The sequence below is a fragment of the Heptranchias perlo genome, unplaced genomic scaffold, assembly GCF_035084215.1.
Source record: "Heptranchias perlo isolate sHepPer1 unplaced genomic scaffold, sHepPer1.hap1 HAP1_SCAFFOLD_413, whole genome shotgun sequence".
NCBI classification, from domain to species: Eukaryota; Metazoa; Chordata; class Chondrichthyes; order Hexanchiformes; family Hexanchidae; genus Heptranchias; species Heptranchias perlo.
The window spans coordinates 128926-154852 of NW_027139425.1; the positions used below are offsets into that span (position 1 = coordinate 128926).

At 45.0% G+C, this 25927-nt stretch overlaps 1 protein-coding gene and 1 non-coding gene across 2 annotated transcripts in view; both read left to right on the forward strand.

The window, feature by feature from the left end:
* LOC137312259 (uncharacterized) overlaps positions 1-25927 on the forward strand; it is a 100953-nt gene that overhangs the window by 61159 nt on the left and 13867 nt on the right. The window lies entirely within an intron of this gene.
* Positions 9462-9555, forward strand: trnay-gua (transfer RNA tyrosine (anticodon GUA)). Its single transcript has 2 exons — positions 9462-9498; positions 9520-9555. It is a non-coding gene; the product is annotated as a tRNA-Tyr (tRNA).

Below are 25927 nucleotides of genomic sequence, written 5' to 3' on the forward strand. Positions count from 1 at the left end.
GGGATAAAATGGATTAATTCAGGACAGACAGCAGGGAATATTGGAGGGAATAACACAGTGTAGGGATAAAATGGATTAATTCAGGACAGACAGCAGGGAATATTGGAGGGAATAACACAGGGTAGGGATAAAATGGATTAATTCAGGACAGACAGTAGGGATTATTGGAGGGAATAACACAGTGTAGGGATAAAATGGATTAATTCAGGACAGACAGCAGGGATTATTGGAGGGAATAACACAGTGTAGGGATAAAATGGATTAATTCAGGACAGACAGCAGGGATTATTGGAGGGAATAACACAGTGTAGGGATAAAATGGATTAATTCAGGACAGACAGCAGGGATTATTGGAGGGAATAACACAGTGCAGGGATAAAATGGATTAATTCAGGACAGACAGCAGGGATTATTGGAGGGAATAACACAGTGTAGGGATAAAATGGATTAATTCAGGACAGACAGCAGGGATTATTGGAGGGAATAACACAGTGTAGGGATAAAATGGATTAATTCAGGACAGACAGCAGGGATTATTGGAGGGAATAACACAGTGTAGGGATAAAATGGATTAATTCAGGACAGACAGCAGGGAATATTGGAGGAAATAACACAGTGTAGGGATAAAATGGATTAATTCAGGACAGACAGCAGGGATTATTGGAGGAAATAACACAGTGTAGGGATAAAATGGATTAATTCAGGACAGACAGCAGGGAATATTGGAGGAAATAACACAGTGTCGGGATAAAATGGATTAATTCAGGACAGACAGCAGGGAATATTGGAGGGAATAACACAGTGTAGGGATAAAATGGATTAATTCAGGACAGACAGCAGGGAATATTGGAGGGAATAACACAGTGTAGGGATAAAATGGATTAATTCAGGACAGACAGCAGGGAATATTGGAGGAAATAACACAGTGTAGGGATAAAATGGATTAATTCAGGACAGACAGCAGGGAATATTGGAGGAAATAACACAGTGTAGGGATAAAATGGATTAATTCAGGACAGACAGCAGGGATTATTGGAGGAAATAACACAGTGTAGGGATAAAATGGATTAATTCAGGACAGACAGCAGGGAATATTGGAGGAAATAACACAGTGTAGGGATAAAATGGATTAATTCAGGACAGACAGCAGGGAATATTGGAGGAAATAACACAGTGTAGGGATAAAATGGATTAATTCAGGACAGACAGCAGGGATTATTGGAGGAAATAACACAGTGTAGGGATAAAATGGATTAATTCAGGACAGACAGCAGGGAATATTGGAGGAAATAACACAGTGTAGGGATAAAATGGATTAATTCAGGACAGACAGCAGGGATTATTGGAGGAAATAACACAGTGTAGGGATAAAATGGATTAATTCAGGACAGACAGCAGGGAATATTGGAGGAAATAACACAGTGTCGGGATAAAATGGATTAATTCAGGACAGACAGCAGGGAATATTGGAGGGAATAACACAGTGTAGGGATAAAATGGATTAATTCAGGACAGACAGCAGGGAATATTGGAGGGAATAACACAGTGTAGGGATAAAATGGATTAATTCAGGACAGACAGCAGGGATTATTGGAGGAAATAACACAGTGTAGGGATAAAATGGATTAATTCAGGACATACAGCAGGGAATATTGGAGGGAATAACACAGTGTAGGGATAAAATGGATTAATTCAGGACAGACAGCAGGGAATATTGGAGGAAATAACACAGTGTAGGGATAAAATGGATTAATTCAGGACAGACAGCAGGGAATATTGGAGGGAATAACACAGTGTAGGGATAAAATGGATTAATTCAGGACAGACAGCAGGGATTATTGGAGGAAATAACACAGTGTAGGGATAAAATGGATTAATTCAGGACATACAGCAGGGAATATTGGAGGGAATAACACAGTGTAGGGATAAAATGGATTAATTCAGGACAGACAGCAGGGATTATTGGAGGAAATAACACAGTGTAGGGATAAAATGGATTAATTCAGGACAGACAGCAGGGATTATTGGAGGAAATAACACAGTGTAGGGATAAAATGGATTAATTCAGGACAGACAGCAGGGATTATTGGAGGAAATAACACAGTGTAGGGATAAAATGGATTAATTCAGGACATACAGCAGGGAATATTGGAGGGAATAACACAGTGTAGGGATAAAATGGATTAATTCAGGACAGACAGCAGGGATTATTGGAGGAAATAACACAGTGTAGGGATAAAATGGATTAATTCAGGACAGACAGCAGGGATTATTGGAGGAAATAACACAGTGTAGGGATAAAATGGATTAATTCAGGACAGACAGCAGGGATTATTGGAGGAAATAACACAGTGTAGGGATAAAATGGATTAATTCAGGACAGACAGCAGGGAATATTGGAGGGAATAACACAGTGTAGGGATAAAATGGATTAATTCAGGACAGACAGCAGGGATTATTGGAGGAAATAACACAGTGTAGGGATAAAATGGATTAATTCAGGACAGACAGCAGGGAATATTGGAGGGAATAACACAGTGTAGGGATAAAATGGATTAATTCAGGACAGACAGCAGGGAATATTGGAGGAAATAACACAGTGTAGGGATAAAATGGATTAATTCAGGACAGACAGCAGGGATTATTGGAGGAAATAACACAGTGTAGGGATAAAATGGATTAATTCAGGACAGACAGCAGGGATTATTGGAGGGAATAACACAGTGTAGGGATAAAATGGATTAATTCAGGACAGACAGCAGGGATTATTGGAGGAAATAACACAGTGTAGGGATAAAATGGATTAATTCAGGACAGACAGCAGGGAATATTGGAGGGAATAACACAGTGTAGGGATAAAATGGATTAATTCAGGACAGACAGCAGGGAATATTGGAGGGAATAACACAGTGTAGGGATAAAATGGATTAATTCAGGACAGATAGCAGGGATTATTGGAGGAAATAACACAGTGTATGGATAAAATGGATTAATTCAGGACAGACAGCAGGGAATATTGGAGGAAATAACACAGTGTAGGGATAAAATGGATTAATTCAGGACAGACAGCAGGGAATATTGGAGGGAATAAAACAGTGTAGGGATAAAATGGATTAATTCAGGACAGACAGCAGGGATTATTGGAGGAAATAACACAGTGTAGGGATAAAATGGATTAATTCAGGACAGACAGCAGGGAATATTGGAGGAAATAACACAGTGTAGGGATAAAATGGATTAATTCAGGACAGACAGCAGGGAATATTGGAGGAAATAACACAGTGTAGGGATAAAATGGATTAATTCAGGACAGACAGCAGGGATTATTGGAGGGAATAACACAGTGTAGGGATAAAATGGATTAATTCAGGACAGACAGCAGGGATTATTGGAGGGAATAACACAGTGTAGGGATAAAATGGATTAATTCAGGACAGACAGCAGGGAATATTGGAGGAAATAACACAGTGTAGGGATAAAATGGATTAATTCAGGACAGACAGCAGGGATTATTGGAGGGAATAACACAGTGTAGGGATAAAATGGATTAATTCAGGACAGACAGCAGGGATTATTGGAGGGAATAACACAGTGTAGGGATAAAATGGATTAATTCAGGACAGACAGCAGGGAATATTGGAGGAAATAACACAGTGTAGGGATAAAATGGATTAATTCAGGACAGACAGCAGGGATTATTGGAGGGAATAACACAGTGTAGGGATAAAATGGATTAATTCAGGACAGACAGCAGGGAATATTGGAGGAAATAACACAGTGTAGGGATAAAATGGATTAATTCAGGACAGACAGCAGGGATTATTGGAGGGAATAACACAGTGTAGGGATAAAATGGATTAGTTCAGGACAGACAGCAGGGAATATTGGAGGAAATAACACAGTGTAGGGATAAAATGGATTAATTCAGGACAGACAGCAGGGATTATTGGAGGAAATAACACAGTGTAGGGATAAAATGGATTAATTCAGGACAGACAGCAGGGATTATTGGAGGAAATAACACAGTGTAGGGATAAAATGGATTAATTCAGGACAGACAGCAGGGATTATTGGAGGAAATAACACAGTGTAGGGATAAAATGGATTAATTCAGGACAGACAGCAGGGATTATTGGAGGGAATAACACAGTGTAGGGATAAAATGGATTAATTCAGGACAGACAGCAGGGAATATTGGAGGAAATAACACAGTGTAGGGATAAAATGGATTAATTCAGGACAGACAGCAGGGATTATTGGAGGAAATAACACAGTGTAGGGATAAAATGGATTAATTCAGGACAGACAGCAGGGATTATTGGAGGAAATAACACAGTGTAGGGATAAAATGGATTAATTCAGGACAGACAGCAGGGATTATTGGAGGAAATAACACAGTGTAGGGATAAAATGGATTAATTCAGGACAGACAGCAGGGATTATTGGAGGGAATAACACAGTGTAGGGATAAAATGGATTAATTCAGGACAGACAGCAGGGATTATTGGAGGAAATAACACAGTGTAGGGATAAAATGGATTAATTCAGGACAGACCGCAGGGATTATTGGAGGAAATAACACAGTGTCGGGATAAAATGGATTAATTCAGGACAGACAGCAGGGATGATTGGAGGGAATAACACAGTGTAGGGATAAAATGGATTAATTCAGGACAGACAGCAGGGATTATTGGAGGGAATAACACAGTGTAGGGATAAAATGGATTAATTCAGGACAGACAGCAGGGATTATTGGAGGAAATAACACAGTGTAGGGATAAAATGGATTAATTCAGGACAGACAGCAGGGATTATTGGAGGAAATAACACAGTGTAGGGATAAAATGGATTAATTCAGGACAGACAGCAGGGATTATTGGAGGGAATAACACAGTGTAGGGATAAAATGGATTAATTCAGGACAGACAGCAGGGATTATTGGAGGAAATAACACAGTGTAGGGATAAAATGGATTAATTCAGGACAGACAGCAGGGATTATTGGAGGAAATAACACAGTGTAGGGATAAAATGGATTAATTCAGGACAGACAGCAGGGATTATTGGAGGGAATAACACAGTGTAGGGATGAAATGGATTAATTCAGGACAGACAGCAGGGATTATTGGAGGGAATAACACAGTGTAGGGATAAAATGGATTAATTCAGGACAGACAGCAGGGATTATTGGAGGGAATAACACAGTGTGGGGATAAAATGGATTAATTCAGGACAGACAGCAGGGAATATTGGAGGGAATAACACAGTGTAGGGATAAAATGGATTAATTCAGGACAGACAGCAGGGATTATTGGAGGGAATAACACAGTGTGGGGATAAAATGGATTAATTCAGGACAGACAGCAGGGATTATTGGAGGGAATAACACAGTGTGGGGATAAAATGGATTAATTCAGGACAGACAGCAGGGAATATTGGAGGGAATAACACAGTGTAGGGATAAAATGGATTAATTCAGGACAGACAGCAGGGAATATTGGAGGGAATAACACAGTGTAGGGATAAAATGGATTAATTCAGGACAGACAGCAGGGATTATTGGAGGAAATAACACAGTGTAGGGATAAAATGGATTAATTCAGGACAGACAGCAGTGAATATTGGAGGGAATAACACAGTGTAGGGATAAAATGGATTAATTCAGGACAGACAGCAGGGAATATTGGAGGGAATAACACAGTGTAGGGATAAAATGGATTAATTCAGGACAGACAGCAGGGATTATTGGAGGGAATAACACAGTGTAGGGATAAAATGGATTAATTCAGGACAGACAGCAGGGAATATTGGAGGGAATAACACAGTGTAGGGATAAAATGGATTAATTCAGGACAGACAGCAGGGATTATTGGAGGGAATAACACAGTGTAGGGATAAAATGGATTAATTCAGGACAGACAGCAGGGAATATTGGAGGGAATAACACAGTGTAGGGATAAAATGGATTAATTCAGGACAGACAGCAGGGATTATTGGAGGGAATAACACAGTGTAGGGATAAAATGGATTAATTCAGGACAGACAGCAGGGAATATTGGAGGGAATAACACAGTGTTGGGATAAAATGGATTAATTCAGGACAGACAGCAGGGATTATTGGAGGAAATAACACAGTGTAGGGATAAAATTGATTAATTCAGGACAGACAGCAGGGATTATTGGAGGAAATAACACAGTGTAGGGATAAAATGGATTAATTCAGGACAGACAGCAGGGAATATTGGAGGAAATAACACAGTGTAGGGATAAAATGGATTAATTCAGGACAGACAGCAGGGAATATTGGAGGAAATAACACAGTGTAGGGATAAAATGGATTAATTCAGGACAGACAGCAGGGAATATTGGAGGAAATAACACAGTGTAGGGATAAAATGGATTAATTCAGGACAGACAGCAGGGATTATTGGAGGAAATAACACAGTGTAGGGATAAAATGGATTAATTCAGGACAGACAGCAGGGAATATTGGAGGAAATAACACAGTGTAGGGATAAAATGGATTAATTCAGGACAGACAGCAGGGAATATTGGAGGAAATAACACAGTGTAGGGATAAAATGGATTAATTCAGGACAGACAGCAGGGATTATTGGAGGAAATAACACAGTGTAGGGATAAAATGGATTAATTCAGGACAGACAGCAGGGATTATTGGAGGAAATAACACAGTGTAGGGATAAAATGGATTAATTCAGGACAGACAGCAGGGATTATTGGAGGGAATAACACAGTGTAGGGATAAAATGGATTAATTCAGGACAGACAGCAGGGATTATTGGAGGAAATAACACAGTGTAGGGATAAAATGGATTAATTCAGGACAGACAGCAGGGATTATTGGAGGAAATAACACAGTGTAGGGATAAAATGGATTAATTCAGGACAGACAGCAGGGATTATTGGAGGGAATAACACAGTGTAGGGATAAAATGGATTAATTCAGGACAGACAGCAGGGATTATTGGAGGAAATAACACAGTGTCGGGATAAAATGGATTAATTCAGGACAGACAGCAGGGATTATTGGAGGGAATAACACAGTGTCGGGATAAAATGGATTAATTCAGGACAGACAGCAGGGAATATTGGAGGGAATAACACAGTGTAGGGATAAATGGATTAATTCAGGACAGACAGCAGGGAATATTGGAGGAAATAACACATTGTAGGGATAAAATGGATTAATTCAGGACAGACAGCAGGGATTATTGGAGGAAATAACACAGTGTAGGGATAAAATGGATTAATTCAGGACAGACAGCAGGGATTATTGGAGGAAATAACACAGTGTAGGGATAAAATGGATTAATTCAGGACAGACAGCAGGGATTATTGGAGGAAATAACACAGTGTAGGGATAAAATGGATTAATTCAGGACAGACAGCAGGGATTATTGGAGGAAATAACACAGTGTAGGGATAAAATGGATTAATTTAGGACAGACAGCAGGGATTATTGGAGGGAATAACACAGTGTAGGGATAAAATGGATTAATTCAGGACAGACAGCAGGGAATATTGGAGGGAATAACACAGTGTAGGGATAAAATGGATTAATTCAGGACAGACAGCAGGGAATATTGGAGGAAATAACACAGTGTAGGGATAAAATGGATTAATTCAGGACAGACAGCAGGGAATATTGGAGGAAATAACACAGTGTAGGGATAACATGGATTAATTCAGGACAGACAGCAGGGATTATTGGAGGAAATAACACAGTGTAGGGATAAAATGGATTAATTCAGGACAGACAGCAGGGATTATTGGAGGGAATAACACAGTGTAGGGATAAAATGGATTAATTCAGGACAGACAGCAGGGATTATTGGAGGAAATAACACAGTGTAGGGATAAAATGGATTAATTCAGGACAGACAGCAGGGATTATTGGAGGAAATAACACAGTGTAGGGATAAAATGGATTAATTCAGGACAGACAGCAGGGAATATTGGAGGAAATAACACAGTGTAGGGATAAAATGGATTAATTCAGGACAGACAGCAGGGAATATTGGAGGAAATAACACAGTGTTGGGATAAAATGGATTAATTCAGGACAGACAGCAGGGATTATTGGAGGAAATAACACAGTGTAGGGATAAAATGGATTAATTCAGGACAGACAGCAGGGAATATTGGAGGAAATAACACAGTGTAGGGATAAAATGGATTAATTCAGGACAGACAGCAGGGAATATTGGAGGAAATAACACAGTGTAGGGATCAAATGGATTAATTCAGGACAGACAGCAGGGATTATTGGAGGAAATAACACAGTGTCGGGATAAAATGGATTAATTCAGGACAGACAGCAGGGATTATTGGAGGAAATAACACAGTGTCGGGATAAAATGGATTAATTCAGGACAGACAGCAGGGATTATTGGAGGAAATAACACAGTGTCAGGATAAAATGGATTAATTCAGGACAGACAGCATGGATTTTTGGAGGAAATAACACAGTGTAGGGATAAAATGGATTAATTCATGACAGACAACAGGGATTATTGGAGGAAATAACACAGTGCCGGGATAAAATGGATTAATTCATGACAGACAGCAGGGATTCTTGTAGGAAATAACACAGTGTAGGGATAAAATGGATTAATTCAGGACAGGTAGCAGGGATTATTGGAGAAAATAACACAGTGTAGGGATAAAATGGATTAATTCAGGACAGATAGCAGGGATTATTGGAGGAAATAACACAGTGCAGGGATAAAATGGATTAATTCAGGACAGACAGCAGGGATTATTGGAGGAAATAACACAGTGTAGGGATAAAATGGATTAATTGAGGACAGACAGCAGGGAATATTGGAGGAAATAACACAGTGTAGGATAAAATGGATTAATTCAGGACAGACAGCAGGGATTATTGGAGGAAATAACACAGTGCAGGGATAAAATGGATTAATTCAGGACAGACAGCAGGGATTATTGGAGGAAATCCACGAGTCCGGGTGTGTCAAAGGTGCACGGTGAACAATCACCAAAGTGAAACATTTTTGCCGCTTCCCTTCGATACCTCAGCTGGTCGAGCGACAAGACTGTCGTGGAAAATAAGACAAAGTCATCCTTCCGTCATTTGTTCAATTCCTGCTCGAAGGAGAACGTGTGATTTTGCAATAAGCAGCAATTAGTTCAAGGTCGCTCTCTTAACTTTACAGGCACCTCACAGATTAACGTGTTGCCATGAAGGCACAGGACGCCTCTTTTCCTTTCTCAAACCTGAAAACTTTCTGTGTCTGCCCAAACAAGGCTGCTCTGCCTCTGCTCACCAGCAGGGAGCGCTTTTGAGCAGCAATACTTCAAAACACTCAGCTCTCGCTTTCAGGCAAAAGAAGTCTTCGATCAGCACCGGACTCCACGAGTCTGAACGTGTCAACAGGCGCACGGTGAACAATCACCAAAGACAGCACTGTTTATCGCTTCCCTTCGATAGCTCAGCTGGTAGAGCGGAGGACTGTAGTGAATAAAACAAAATAAAGTCATCCTTAGGTCGCTGGTTCAATTCCGGCTCGAAGGAGTGAGTGTGATTTTGGAATAAGCAGCAATTACCTCAAGGTCACTCTCTGAACTTCACAGGCAGCTCACAGATTAACATGTTGCCACTCAGGCACAAGACACCTCTTCTCCTTTCCAAAACCTGAAAGCTTTCTGTGTCTGCCCGAGCACGGCTGTTTCACTCGAGCATTTCCCTCTGCTCACCAGCAGGGAGTGCCTTTGAGCAGCAACACTTCAAATCGCCCTCAATTTCAGGCAAAATGGTCTTTGATCAGTCAGTCAGGGCTCTCGCTGCTCCTCGAGCTCGGGCGGCTGTTGCTTTCCGGTGACCTCGTCTTCCTTCCGCAGGCTCGGGCTCTTCTCAGCATCACTCATGATTACTGTGGCTTCCCGTTCTGCTGTTCCTCACTTGCTGATGCTCGATACCGCCGATTGGAGCAAAGTATTTAATATATTCAGGGAGCGGAAACCCAAGGCAAGATTTCTCTGCTGGTCTCGGAGCAGCTTGAAGGCGAGTGTGAGGCAGGAACTGTGAGAGGTGATTTACAAACAGCAAACGAGGAATTAGCTCAACTGGTGGAGCGCTCACTTGGCCTGTGATCAGTAGCGGGATCGTTGATTATATTCTCCACTCACCGTTTGTCTTGCTGCAATTATACAGAAACAAGAGTGTTGTCAGTGAGTCCATCGCCCATGGACTTCCTAAACTTCACTGTGTGTTTGGGTACAGAGAGATCAAGGGGCAGCAAATCTTTTGATGTGCTGCAGTAAGCAAAAGTTCTTGATTTTGCTATGCAGCAAAGATGGAAAGATGAGGTGAGAGATGGAAAAAAAGCTTCGTAATCCTTGATGCCTTCTCTGAAGATTGAATTCAAGCCCTTCAGATTATGACACTGATGCACTGCTTGCTGCACTGAGAAGGCACTTACCAGGTATGGAGCCAGGCAGCACCACCAAATAGGACAGCTTGCAAGGTATTGAATGCCATAAAACTTTGCATTAAAAAAATCCAAGCCAGGTAGGAATCGAACCTAATGCGTTATCCATTGCACCACTGGCCCAGATTATAACAAATTAGTAGCAGTGGGAGGCAGTGGGCATGGCGGAGGTACTAAATAAATACATTGCATCTGTCTTTCCCAAGGAAGAAGACACTGCCAGAGTGTCAGTAAAGGAAGATGTTGTCGAGATACTGGATTGGCTAAAAATTTATAAAGAGGAGGTACTGGAAAGGCTAGCTGCACTTAAAGTAGATCCGTCATCTGGTCCGGATGGGATGCATCCTCGGTTGCTGAGGGAAGTAACGGTGGAAATTGCAGAGGTACTGGCAAAAAACCTCCAAACATCCTTAGATATGGGGGTGATGCCAGAGGACTGGAGAATTGCAAATGTTACACCCCTGTTCAAGAAAGGGTGAAAGAAAAAATCCAGCAACTACTGACCAGTCAATTTAACCTCGGTAGTGGAGAAAGTTCGAGCAACGATAATCCGGGACAGAATTAGCAGTCAATTGGACAAGGATTAGGGAAAGCCAGCACGGATTTGTTAAAGGCAAATCGTGTTTAATTAAATTGATACAGTTTTTTGATGAGGTAACAGAGAGTAGATGAGGGCAATGCAGTTAATGTGGTGTGTGTGGACTTCGAAAAGGCGTCAGATAAAGTGCCGCATAATGGGTTTGTCATCAAGATTGAAGCCCATGGAATAAAAGGGGCAGTAGCAGCATGGATACAGAATTGGCTAAATAACAGGAAACAGAGTGCAGTGGTGGACGGTTGTTTTTCGGAATGGAGGGAGGTGTACAGTGGTGTTCCCCAGGGGTCGGTGCTGGGACCACTGCTTTCCTTGATGTACATTAATGACTTGGACTTGGGGATACAGGGCACAATTTCCAAATTCTTGCTACCAAAATGCTCCACTTCACTGTCATCTGCATTAAAATTCATCGGCCAATTATACACCCATTTTGCAAGTTTATTAATGTATTTTGTATTTGGTCGCAATCTTCATCAAAATTATCCAAACTCCACCCCACCCCGCCAATCTGGTGTCATCTGTAAATTTTGAAATTGTACTTCCGATTCCCGAGTCCAATTCGTTGATGTGAATTGTGAACAGTGGTCCCAGAACCAATCCTTGTGGAGCCCCACTTTCCACCTTATACAGTGTGAGTCGCTACAATTAACCCCACTCTCTGTTTTAGAGCAGTCGTCAAGAGAAACTTCTTTACATAGGGAGTAGGCAGTCTGTGGAATTCACTTCCACGGTTAGTGTTTGGGGCACACAGTTCTGTAATGACAAGTGGTCCTCATGTTTTTATCCAAGACAGGCCTCAGCCCAGTCATTTACTCTAAATGTTGGTGCAATAGTTCAAGCTCAGAGGTGCCAGGTATCGGGAGCAGCAGTAGCTGTAAATAAAATCTAAATGTAAGTAAATACCAATATAGTTCATCTTCATCTATTTCTAGTTTAATAACTTTTGCTGAATGTGGCCCAGGCCAAGTGCCAGGATATCGGGTCAGGTTCACCATAGGAAATGAGTTTGACATCCCTGAGATAGACAATGTGAACCGGATTACCCTCATCCACTAACCCAGCAACTTCTTCAAAAAACTCAAGCAAGTTTGTCAGACACCATTTTCTTTCCCAGAAGCCGTGTTGAGTATCTCGAATGGCTCCCTCTCTTTCCCCGTGATCATAAACAGCATCTCTTAGGATCCCTTCAAGCATCTTCCCTCTGATCGAGGTCACACTGATGGGCCTGTCATTCCCCGGCTCTGATTTGTCCCCTTTAATGAAAATGGGAACTATGTGAGCTGCCTTCCAATCTCAGGGGACAATCCCTGACTCTATTGAGCTGTTGAAGATACAGGCAAGGGGCTCACAGAGCACCTGTCCCATCTCTTTAAACACCCGGGGGTGGATATCATCTGGACCTGGAGCACAATGCATTTTGAGAGTTCATATTTTATCCAAAGTGACATCCCATTCTATTTTAATATTTATGATGTTATTGTTGACAGCACATCCCACAGCTGGAATCTGAACATCATCCACAGGAGTGTAGACTGATGAGAAATAGTCATTCAACAGCTCTGCCATCGCCCGGGAATCTGTCCTGAACTGTCTTTCAGTGGCCCTAAAGCATCTTTAATGGTCTTCTGACTCCTGACGGAGCTGGAAAGACATTTGCTATTATTCTCAGAATTGGGCACCATCTTCTTTTCCAAAGATCTCTGAGCTTCTCTAATGGCTGCTTTTGTCTCCCTCGATTGTGGGTGATATTTGACCCAATTCTCCTGTAAACTGAATTCATCCTGATCTGATCTGGGTTAAATGTAAGACAGTTCGGGGAGTCAGGAATCATTCACCGCTAGACCCACACTGAGAGGTAAAACCCCAGACGGTTCCTTAGTAAGGATTCCTCTGGTACCTCAGCATATCTTTGTCAGCTATCTTACAGTCCACTCCTGGAGGCCCCACTCCCTGAGCCTGCAACCTTCAGCAGGGTCAGTGGTGGAGTTCCGCAGTGGGAGTGATCCCAGAGTAACTGTCGGGATCGCCCCCACCCTGTGGATGGTCCGGGTCGTGTATTTTTAGTGATCCTGGTGTACCGGGTACGGTAGCAGAGTGGTTATGTTACTGGGCTCGTAATCCAGCAGGCCTGGACTAAAATCCAGAGTCATGAGTTCAAATCCCGCCACGGCAGCTGGCGAATTTAAATTCAATTAATTAAATAAAAAAATCTGGAATTAAAATACTAGTATCAGTAATGATGGCCATGAAACTGCCGGATTGTCGTAAAAACCCAGCTGGTTCACTAATGTCCTTTCGGGAAGGAAGCCTGCCGCCCTTACCCGGTCTGGCCTATATGTGACTCCAGACCCACAGCAACGTGATTGATTCTGAATTGCCCTCTGAAATCCAATCCGGCCAATTACCGCCCCATCAGTCTGCTCTCAATCATCAGCAAAGTGATGGAAGGTGTCGTCGACAATGCTATCAAGCGGCACTTGCTCACCAATAACCTGCTCACCGATGCTCAGTTTGGGTTCCGCCAGGACCACTCGGCTCCAGACCTCATTGCAGCCTTGGTCCAAACATGGACAAAAGAGCTGAATTCCAGAGGTGAGGTGAGAGTGACTGCCCTTGACATCAAGGCAGCATTTGACCGAGTGTGGCACCAAGGAGCCCGAGTAAAATTGAAGTCAATGGGAATCAGGGGGAAAACTCTCCAGTGGCTGGAGTCATACCTGGCACAAAGGAAGATGGCAGTGGTTGTTGGAGGCCAATCATCTCAGCCCCAGGGCATTGCTGCAGGAGTTCCTCAGGGCAGTGTCCTCGGCCAAACCATCTTCAGCTGCTTCATCAATGACCTTCCCTCCATCATAAGGTCAGAAATGGGGATGTTCGCTGATGACTGCACAGTGTTCAGTTCCATTCGCAACCCCTCAGATAATGAAGAAGTCCGAGCCTGCATGCAGCAAGACCTGGACAACATCCAGGCTTGGGCTGATAAGTGGCAAGTAACATTCGCGCCAGATAAGTGCCAGGCAATGACCATCTCCAACAAGAGAGAGTCTAACCACCTCCCCTTGACATTCAACGGCATTACCATCGCCGAATCCCCCACCATCAACATCCTGGGGGTCACCATTGACCAGAAACTGAACTGGACCAGCCATATAAATACTGTGGCTACGAGAGCAGGTCAGAGGCTGGGTATTCTGCGGCGAGTGACTCACCTCCTGACTCCCCAAAGCCTTTCTGACATCTACAAGTCAGGAGTGTGATGGAATACTCTCCACTTGCCTGGATGAGTGCAGCTCCAACAACACTCAAGAAGCTCGACACCATCCAAGATAAAGCAGCCCGCTTGATTGGCACCCCATCCACCACCCTAAACATTCACTCCCTTCACCACCGGCGCACTGTGGCTGCAGTGTGCACCATCCACAGGATGCACTGCAGCAACTCGCCAAGGCTTCTTCGACAGCACCTCCCAAACCCGCGACCTCTACCACCTAGAAGGACAAGGGCAGCAGGCGCATGGGAACAACACCACCTGCACGTTCCCCTCCAAGTCACACACCATCCCGACTTGGAAATATATCGCCGTTCCTTCATTGTCGCTGGGTCAAAATCCTGGAACTCCCTTCCTAACAGCACTGTGGGAGAACCGTCACCACACGGACTGCAGCGGTTCAAGAAGGCGGCTCACCACCACCTTCTCAAGGGCAATTAGGGATGGGCAATAAATGCCGGCCTTGCCAGCGACGCCCACATCCCGTGAACGAATAAAAAAATAAATAAATAAATAACACGCACACATCAATAAAACCGGGAATTCTGGAAACACACTGCAGGTCCTTCTTTATCTGGAGATCAAATGACTGTTGTATAATTGTACCAGCAGTTAACAGGCTCCTGTGAACTCCTCCCTCTGCTATTTTAATTCAGACTTTAAATCATTTATTTTAAATGGGTTTATTTTAAATGAGTCAACGCCTGCCTTAAATGGAAGACTCAGGACTGTCGCACAAACAGGTTAAATCTTCATAGAATAATGACCACGGTCATTTTTAGACTGGACGCCACACGGTGACTTTGCTGTCAGTGAAGAGAGACGAGAAAGACCAAAGTGCCGTTTGCCCCTCTCAGTGTGGCCCTGAAGGACTGTGTCCAGGCTGAAGTTCTGTTCCCACCGGACGATCCTCCCCCCAGATTGTCCTTTCTGAGCTCCAGTCAGGTGATGCTAAACACTCAGGTGGGAAAGACCAAAATCTACAACAAGGGTTTAAAACAAAGCTGATTTATTTAACAGATATCCAGAATATTAAACTCTAGCCCAGTTATCGGGGTTATTAACATCAGGAGAAACAAACCCCAACTGTCAGAATGAACATGGTTCAGTCCTGGATGGGATTAACAGCAGAATCCAACCCCTGCAGTCATATGTGAACTCACTGGAGTCTCAGCACGTGTGATGACTGAGTGAATCCCTTCCCACACACGGAGCAGGTGAACAGTCTCTCAACCAATGGGCATGCGTTGATGTGTCAGCAGTTCATTTCTGCATTTAAAGCTCTTCTCACAGTCACTGAGTTAAAAGGTCACTCAATAGTGTCAACAAGTTGATGTTTCAGAAGGTGGGATGATCGAGTGAATCTCTTCCCACACATGGAGCAGGTGAACAGTCTCTCCCCAGTGTGAGTGTGTCGATGTCTCAGCAGTTCGTTTCTGATTTAAAATCTTTTCTCACAGTCAGAACATTGAAAGGTCTCTCTTCAGTGTGAACTCGCTGGTGTGACAGAAGGAGGGATGACCGAGTGAATCTCTTCTTTCACACAGAGCAGGAGAACGGCCTCTCCCTCGTGTGAACTCGCTGGTGAGTGCGTTGGTGTTTCAGCAGATTAAATTTGCTTTTAAACCTCTTCTCACAGTCAGAACATTTAAAAGGTCTCTCCCCAGTGTGAACTCGCTGGTGTGTCAGCAGGGCGGATGACTGAGTGAATCCTTTCCCACACACGGAGCAGGTGAACGGCCTCTCCCCAGTGTGAGTGCGTTGGTGTTTCAGCAGATTAAATTTGCTTTTAAACCTCTTCTCACAGTCAGAACATTTAAAAGGTCTCTCCCCAGTGTGAACTCGCTGGTGTGTCAGCAGGGCGGATGACTGAGTGAATCCTTTCCCACACACAGAGCAGGTGAACGGCCTCTCCCCAGTGTGAGTACGCTGGTGTCTCATGAGATCAGTTTTGCTTTTAAACCTCTTCTCACAGTCAGAACATTGAAAAGGTCTCTCCCCAGTGTGAACTCGCTGGTGTTTCAGCAGGTCGGATGACTGAGTGAATCCCTTCCCACACACGGAGCAGGTGAACGGCCTCTCCCCAGTGTGATTGCGTCGATGAGTTTCCAGCTCTGAAGGGTAATTGAATCCCTTCCCACAGTCCCCACATTTCCACGGTTTCTCCGTGGTCCGGGTGTCCTTGTGTCTCTCCAGGTTGGACGATCAGTTGAAGCCTCGTCCACACACAGAACACGTGTACGGTTTCTCCCCGCTGTGAATGGTGTGATGTTTTTTCTGGCTGTGTAATTGGGGAAAGCTCTTTCCACAGTCAGTGCACTGGAACACTCTCACTCGGGTGTGTGTGTGTCTCGGTGCTTTTCCACTCACACTGATGTTTGAAATCTTCTCCCACGGATAGAACAGACAAACATTTCTCCTTCCACATTCAAAGGCCGATGATATTCAGGTCCTGATGAATCGAGTGACTCTGTCAGATCTTGACGTGATCTTTGATTTGAGTTTCCCTCTGTAAATCCTCCCCTGTAAAAGGAGTTTATAAAAGTTATCAATGTAATTACAGGATAGAAATTCAGATCAGATAGCTCTACTTTCTATGGAACATTATTTCCTCTCTCATTACTCAAAGCTGTAAATCCCCGTCCCACACACTCTCCCTCCTCCCTGTGCTGAAATCCAAACCCATCGCATCATCTTTCAGTGGCCCGAAACCATGAGTGAAAGGGTGAGAGAGTGAGTGAGTGTGAGAGAGTGAATGTGAGAGAGTGAGTGTGAGAGAGTGAGTGTGAGAGTGTGAGCACAGCAGTGGGCTCGGTGTGAAGAATGAAGTGGGGCAGGTGGAGCATGTTTCAGTGGGGCAGCAATGATCATAATCTCATTCGGTTTAGAACAGTTATGGAAAAGGACAGGGGACAGTCAAATGTGAAAATTCTTAACTGGAGGAGGGCTAATTCCAGTGAGTTAAAAAGGGATCTTGTCCAGGTGGATTGGAATCAAAAATTGGCAGGCAGAACAGTAATTGAACAGTGGGAGGCCTTCAAGGAGGAGTTGGTTTGGGTACAGAGTAGACAGATTCCCACGAGGAGGAAAGGAACAGCATCCAAAGCCAGAGCTCCCTGGATGACTGAAGATTTCGAGATCACCATTTCTCCTTTATTTAAAGACGCTCCCTGACCGATCACCATTTCTCCTTCATTTACAGACGCTCCCTGACCGATCACCATTTCTCCTTCATTTACAGACGTTCCCTGACCGATCGCCATTTCTCCTTCATTTTCAGACGCTCCCTGACCGATCACCATTTCTCCTTCATTTGCAGACGCTCCCTGACCGATCACCATTTCTCCTTCATTTACAGACGTTCCCTGACCGATCGCCATTTCTCCTTCATTTTCAGACGCTCCCTGACCGATCACCATTTCTCCTTCATTTACAGACGCTCCCTGACCGATCACCCTTTCTCCTTCATTTACAGACGCTCCCTGACCGATCACCATTTCTCCTTCATTTACAGACGCTCCCTGACCGATCCCCATTTCCCCTTCATTTCCCGGCGGGTAGTGAGGGGGGGATAATGTTCACTGTTTTATATTCGGGTCTGGGGCCGCACTCGGGGTTTGTAAAGCCTGAGCCTGGGCCTGAGCCCGGACCCGGGCCCCGGGGTTTATTGAGCCTCTTGCTCCGATCCTCTGACCTGCACCGAACGCGCTCCTCCCGCAGCCTCGACTGGCCGCGCATGCTCAGGACACACTGACCGGTAATGAGTCACTACTGCGCCTGCGCGCTGGGCTCCATTGATTCAGATGGGGCACAATCTGAACCGCGCTGCATGCTGGGTGATGCAGCCGCCATTGATGATCTTAATATCAGGCCGAAAAACAAAAACATTGGAAGCAGATAATTCAAGTGTTTAATTTATAATATAAATAATTCAATCGTTCAATTCATTTCATAAATAATTGAATAGTTCAATTCATTAAATAATCAATTGTTTAATTTATTACATGAACAATTAGTTTAATTTATCATAGAAATAATTCAATAGTTTAATTCATTATATAAATATTCCTTCATTTAATTTATTATATAAAGAATTCAATATTTAGTTGAATTATTTATATAATAAATTAAACACGAGACTTCTTTATGTAATAAAGTCAACAATTGATTGTGTGTAATGAATTAAACCTTTGAATTATTTATAATAAATGAAACACTTGATTATTTATATAATAAATGAAACACTTGATTGTTTATATCATAAATAACGTTTTGAAATTCTTCATTCAATAAATTAAATAATGGATTATTAAGATGCTTAAATAAACACTTGAATCTTTGTATGATAAGTTAAACCTTTGAATTAATTATATAATTTAAACACTTGACCTCTTTATATAATAATTTTAACACTTGGATTATTTATATAATAAACTAAACCATATAATTGGTTATTTGTATAATGAATTAAACCATTGTTTCTTCATAGAATAAATTTAACACTTGAATTATTTATATAATAAATTAAACAATTGATTTTTTATATAATAAATTAGACATGCATTATTATATAATAAATTAAACTATTGAATTATTTGGATACTTAATTTATTATGAAAATAATTGAATAGTTTAATTTAACAACTGACGTAGTTATGTAAGACATTAAACAATTGATTATTTATATAATGAATTAAACTATTGAATTATTTATATAATAAATGAAACAGTTGAATTATTTAGATAATAAATGAAACAGTTGAATTATTTAAATAATAAATTAAACAACGGAGCTATTTATAGAGTAAATTATACACTTCAATTATTATATAATTAAACTACTGAATTATTTATCAAATATATCAATTTAATTATTCATATAATAAATTAAACAATTCAATAATTTACATAAAAATTAAACACTTGAATTATTTATAAAATATTAAACAATTGAACTATTTACATAATAAATTTAGCTATTGAATTTTTTATACAATAAATTAAACTCTTGGTTATTTACAGAATAAATTAATCAATCGAATAATTTAAACTATTGAATTCTCTTTATAATAAATGAAACATTTGAAGTATTCATATAATAAATTAAACACTTGAAAACAATTTAATTATTGATATAATAAAATAAGCAATTCATTATTTATTAAATGAATTAAAATATTGAGTTATTTATATTACATTTTAAACTTTTCAATTATTTATATAATAAATGAAGCCAGCTTGGACAAAATGGAGGCAAGCGCAGAGTCCGTCTTGGACAAAATGGCGGCCGGCGCGGCCACCATCTTGGAAAAAATGGCCGCCGCCGCCATCTTATCAGATGGCGGCAAGCGGCCGACAGAGTGTCCCCAGTGATCCCGCAGTGACCCCAGAATGTCCCAGTGACCCCAGAGTGATGCCGGGGTCCCAGAGTGCACCCAGTCAGCCCAGAGTGAGGCCAGGGTGCAGCCGGGGATCCCAGAGCGATGCCAGAGCGGCGGCCTTTGCGTTTGGGCCACCAGAACAACCACCACCACAACTGTACTGTACGTGTACAGCACAGAGTGGGTAAAAGGGAACGATTCACTCCTGTCTGGTACTGTACGGCCCGTGTGTGTCTCAGTGTCAGCTCCTGTACATGTACAGCACAGAGTGGGTAAAAGGGAACGATTCACTCCTGTCTGGTACTGTACGGCCCGTGTGTGTCTCAGTGTCAGCTCCTGTACATGTACAGCACAGAGTGGGTAAAAGGGAACGATTCACTCCTGTCTGGTACTGTACGGCCCGTGTGTGTCTCAGTGTCAGCTCCTGTCCATGTACAGCACACAGTGGGTAAAGGGGAACGATTCACTCCTGTCTGGTACTGTACGGCCCGTGTGTGTCTCAGTGTCAGCTCCTGTACATGTACAGCACACAGTGGGTAAAAGGGAACGATTCACTCCTGTCTGGTACTGTACGGCCCGTGTGTGTCTCAGTGTCAGCTCCTGTCCATGTACAGCACACAGTGGGTAAAGGGGAACGATTCACTCCTGTCTGGTACTGTACGGCCCGTGTGTGTCTCAGTGTCAGCTCCTGTACATGTACAGCACACAGTGGGTAAAAGGGAACGATTCACTCCTGTCTGGTACTGTACGGCCCGTGTGTGTCTCAGTGTGAGCTCCTGTACATGTACAGCACACGGTGGGTAAAAAGGAACGATTCACTGAGAGATTGCAATGTTGAGTGTAACGGTTATTTGAGGGGTTCAGTCCCTAATCGGGCTGTGTTTTGACAGACGCTTTTTAAAATAAGGAGTTGAGTTTAGTTTTGGGAGGTGGGTACAATCCGTGTCTGGGACTCACTGGCCCTGTGAATATTGAATTTTGCTTACAATATGGTGTGTTTGGATTAATAGGGGACAAGGTTTAACTCCACTGGGCTGGATTGTTTTTATAAATCTCTCATTGACTGGGTCTTTCAGACCAGGATGGGAGCTGCTTCTCTCTCTCTCTCTGTAAACACCCTGAGGCAGTGAAACACTCTCTGACAAACTGTTCACAGGAACCAACCCATCAGACATGGGGAATATACAAATACCTGGGACTGGAAATGAGCCTCCCACCAACAGAGCAGAGAGAAGGAGGAAATCATCACACCTTCAAGATCTGGATCGGTTTTGTCATTGGAGCAGGTTCGGGTTAATTTTACTGCTTTAAAGTTATGTTATGGGACCAGTGAGACTGAGACACACACACACACACAGACTGTACAGTCAGGAGACACGTGATCCTTGCACAGACATTGGGTTTGAATTGAGCTGAGCTGTGCCACAAATGAATATGGGATTAAAATCTCAAATTCCAATCAGTTTGCTCCCGAGCTTCCCCATGTGTCTGTGTGGTTCCATTACAATACAATTTCACATGAGGGCCCAAAATGGCTTCGGAATTAACACGATTTCTTTCTGAGTTGTCAGTGACCTTTTCAAAAATTAAACTTCAAACTAAGAAAACATTTGGAGGCTGTTTTCACATTTGGGCCCTCTGGGTGCTGCAGGACACTCCCTGAAAGAGCTTTTAATTTCAGTTAAGACCCGAGATATGTCACATTGTCAGCCTCTGAATAATAGTTTGATCCACTTTGTGTTATTTCTGAAAAGTTGCACTTGTAATGAATGAAGGGAGGAATTTGGGCTCGAACAGATGCTGATATTCTGGCATGACGGAGCTGGGCAGAGATGAGCGATTGGGTCCACAGCATTCCTGCCCTCCCCACCATCTTCTTTAACTTATATTTTTGTATTGCTAGAAACAGCATGTAAGGGGTTAACTTCTGATACCATATAAAGTTTGTTACTGTGTGTCTCAGTGTCAGCTCCTGTACATGTACAGCACATGGTGGGTTAAAGGGAACGATTCACTCCTGTCTGGTACTGTACGGCCCGTGTGTGTCTCAGTGTCAGCTCCTGTACATGTACAGTACACAGTGGGTAAAAGGGAACGATTCACTCCTGTCTGGTACTGTACGGCCCGTGTGTGTCTCAGTGTCAGCTCCTGTACATGTACAGCACACAGAGAGAGATGGAGAGAGAGAGACAGAGAGAGAGAGAGAGAGAGAGACAGAGAGAGAGAGAGAGAGAGAGACAGAGAGAGAGAGAGAGACAGAGAGAGACAGAGAGAGACAGCGAAAAACACAGCGGGAGAGTGGGAGATAGGCAGAGAGACAGCGAGGGGGACAGATAGGTAGTGAGAAAAACAGAGAGAGAGAGAGAGAAAGAGAGCGAGGGGGAGAGAGATAGAAAGAGAGCGAGAGAGAGACAGAGAAAAAGGCAAAGACAGGGCGAGAGGGACAGAGAGAGCGAAGGACAGAGAGAGCGAAGGACAGAGAGAGCGAAGGACAGAGAGAGCGAAGGACAGAGAGAGCGAAGGACAGAGAGAGCGAAGGACAGAGAGAGCGAAGGACAGAGAGAGCGAAGGACAGAGAGAGCGAAGGACAGAGAGAGCGAAGGACAGAGAGAGCGAAGGACAGAGAGAGCGAAGGACAGAGAGAGCGAAGGACAGAGAGAGCGAAGGACAGAGAGAGCGAAGGACAGAGAGAGCGAAGGACAGAGAGAGCGAAGGACAGAGAGAGCGAAGGACAGAGAGAGCGAAGGACAGAGAGAGCGAAGGACAGAGAGAGCGAAGGACAGAGAGAGCGAAGGACAGAGAGAGCGAAGGACAGAGAGAGCGAAGGACAGAGAGAGCGAAGGACAGAGAGAGCGAAGGACAGAGAGAGCGAAGGACAGAGAGAGCGAAGGACAGAGAGAGCGAAGGACAGAGAGAGCGAAGGACAGAGAGAGCGAAGGACAGAGAGAGCGAAGGACAGAGAGAGCGAAGGACAGAGAGAGCGAAGGACAGAGAGAGCGAAGGACAGAGAGAGCGAAGGACAGAGAGAGCGAAGGACAGAGAGAGCGAAGGACAGAGAGAGCGAAGGACAGAGAGAGCGAAGGACAGAGAGAGCGAAGGACAGAGAGAGCGAAGGACAGAGAGAGCGAAGGACAGAGAGAGCGAAGGACAGAGAGAGCGAAGGACAGAGAGAGCGAAGGACAGAGAGAGCGAAGGACAGAGAGAGCGAAGGACAGAGAGAGCGAAGGACAGAGAGAGCGAAGGACAGAGAGAGCGAAGGACAGAGAGAGCGAAGGACAGAGAGAGCGAAGGACAGAGAGAGCGAAGGACAGAGAGAGCGAAGGACAGAGAGAGCGAAGGACAGAGAGAGCGAAGGACAGAGAGAGCGAAGGACAGAGAGAGCGAAGGACAGAGAGAGCGAAGGACAGAGAGAGCGAAGGACAGAGAGAGCGAAGGACAGAGAGAGCGAAGGACAGAGAGAGCGAAGGACAGAGAGAGCGAAGGACAGAGAGAGCGAAGGACAGAGAGAGCGAAGGACAGAGAGAGCGAAGGACAGAGAGAGCGAAGGACAGAGAGAGCGAAGGACAGAGAGAGCGAAGGACAGAGAGAGCGAAGGACAGAGAGAGCGAAGGACAGAGAGAGCGAAGGACAGAGAGAGCGAAGGACAGAGAGAGCGAAGGACAGAGAGAGCGAAGGACAGAGAGAGCGAAGGACAGAGAGAGCGAAGGACAGAGAGAGCGAAGGACAGAGAGAGCGAAGGACAGAGAGAGCGAAGGACAGAGAGAGCGAAGGACAGAGAGAGCGAAGGACAGAGAGAGCGAAGGACAGAGAGAGCGAAGGACAGAGAGAGCGAAGGACAGAGAGAGCGAAGGACAGAGAGAGCGAAGGACAGAGAGAGCGAAGGACAGAGAGAGCGAAGGACAGAGAGAGCGAAGGACAGAGAGAGCGAAGGACAGAGAGAGCGAAGGACAGAGAGAGCGAAGGACAGAGAGAGCGAAGGACAGAGAGAGCGAAGGACAGAGAGAGCGAAGGACAGAGAGAGCGAAGGACAGAGAGAGCGAAGGACAGAGAGAGCGAAGGACAGAGAGAGCGAAGGACAGAGAGAGCGAAGGACAGAGAGAGCGAAGGACAGAGAGAGCGAAGGACAGAGAGAGCGAAGGACAGAGAGAGCGAAGGACAGAGAGAGCGAAGGACAGAGAGAGCGAAGGACAGAGAGAGCGAAGGACAGAGAGAGCGAAGGACAGAGAGAGCGAAGGACAGAGAGAGCGAAGGGCAGAGAGAGCGAAGGGCAGAGAGAGCGAAGGGCAGAGAGAGCGAAGGGCAGAGAGAGCGAAGGGCAGAGAGAGCGAAGGGCAGAGAGAGCGAAGGGCAGAGAGAGCGAAGGGCAGAGAGAGCGAAGGACAGAGGCAGAGAGAGCGAAGGACAGAGGCAGAGAGAGCGAAGGACAGAGGCAGAGAGAGCGAAGGACAGAGGCAGAGAGAGCGAAGGACAGAGGCAGAGAGAGCGAAGGACAGAGGCAGAGAGAGCGAAGGACAGAGGCAGAGAGAGCGAAGGACAGAGGCAGAGAGAGCGAAGGACAGAGGCAGAGAGAGCGAAGGACAGAGGCAGAGAGAGCGAAGGACAGAGGCAGAGAGAGCGAAGGACAGAGGCAGAGAGAGCGGGAGAGAGGCAGAGAGAGCGGGAGAGAGGCAGAGAGAGCGGGAGAGAGGCAGAGAGAGCGGGAGAGAGGCAGAGAGAGCGGGAGAGAGGCAGAGAGAGCGGGAGAGAGGCAGAGAGAGCGGGAGAGAGGCAGAGAGAGCGGGAGAGAGGCAGAGAGAGCGGGAGAGAGGCAGAGAGAGCGGGAGAGAGGCAGAGAGAGCGGGAGAGAGGCAGAGAGAGCGGGAGAGAGGCAGAGAGAGCGGGAGAGAGGCAGAGAGAGCGGGAGAGAGGCAGAGAGAGCGGGAGAGAGGCAGAGAGAGCGGGAGAGAGGCAGAGAGAGCGGGAGAGAGGCAGAGAGAGCGGGAGAGAGGCAGAGAGAGCGGGAGAGAGGCAGAGAGAGCGGGAGAGAGGCAGAGAGAGCGGGAGAGAGGCAGAGAGAGCGGGAGAGAGGCAGAGAGAGCGGGAGAGAGGCAGAGAGAGCGGGAGAGAGGCAGAGAGAGCGGGAGAGAGGCAGAGAGAGCGGGAGAGAGGCAGAGAGAGCGGGAGAGAGGCAGAGAGAGCGGGAGAGAGGCAGAGAGAGCGGGAGAGAGGCAGAGAGAGCGGGAGAGAGGCAGAGAGAGCGGGAGAGAGGCAGAGAGAGCGGGAGAGAGGCAGAGAGAGCGGGAGAGAGGCAGAGAGAGCGGGAGAGAGGCAGAGAGAGCGGGAGAGAGGCAGAGAGAGCGGGAGAGAGGCAGAGAGAGCGGGAGAGAGGCAGAGAGAGCGGGAGAGAGGCAGAGAGAGCGGGAGAGAGGCAGAGAGAGCGGGAGAGAGGCAGAGGGAGAAAGAGGCAGAGGGAGAAAGAGGCAGAGGGAGAAAGAGGCAGAGGGAGAAAGAGGCAGAGGGAGAAAGAGGCAGAGGGAGAAAGAGGCAGAGGGAGAAAGAGGCAGAGGGAGAAAGAGGCAGAGGGAGAAAGAGGCAGAGGGAGAAAGAGGCAGAGGGAGAAAGAGGCAGCGGGAGAAAGAGGCAGCGGGAGAAAGAGGCAGCGGGAGAAAGAGGCAGCGGGAGAAAGAGGCAGCGGGAGAAAGAGGCAGAGGGAGAAAGAGGCAGAGGGAGAAAGAGGCAGAGGGAGAAAGAGGCAAAGGGGGGAGACAGAGAGACAGACTGCGAAAAACACAGCGGGAGAGTGGGAGATCGGCAGAGAGACAGCGAGGGGGACAGATAGGTAGTGAGAAAAACAGAGAGAGAGAGAAAGAGAGCGAGGGGGAGAGAGATAGAAAGAGAACGAGAGAGAGACAGAGAAAAAGGCAAAGACAGGGCGAGAGAGGCAGAGAGAGCGAGACAGAGAGAGGGGTAAAGAGGCAGAGGGACAGAGAGACAGAGAGAGAAGGGCAGAGAGAGAAGGGCAGAGAGAGAAGGGCAGAGAGAGAAGGGCAGAGAGAGAAGGGCAGAGAGAGAAGGGCAGAGAGAGAAGGGCAGAGAGAGAAGGGCAGAGAGAGAAGGGCAGAGAGAGAAGGGCAGAGAGAGAAGGGCAGAGAGAGAAGGGCAGAGAGAGAAGGGCAGAGAGAGAAGGGCAGAGAGAGAAGGGCAGAGAGAGAAGGGCAGAGAGAGAAGGG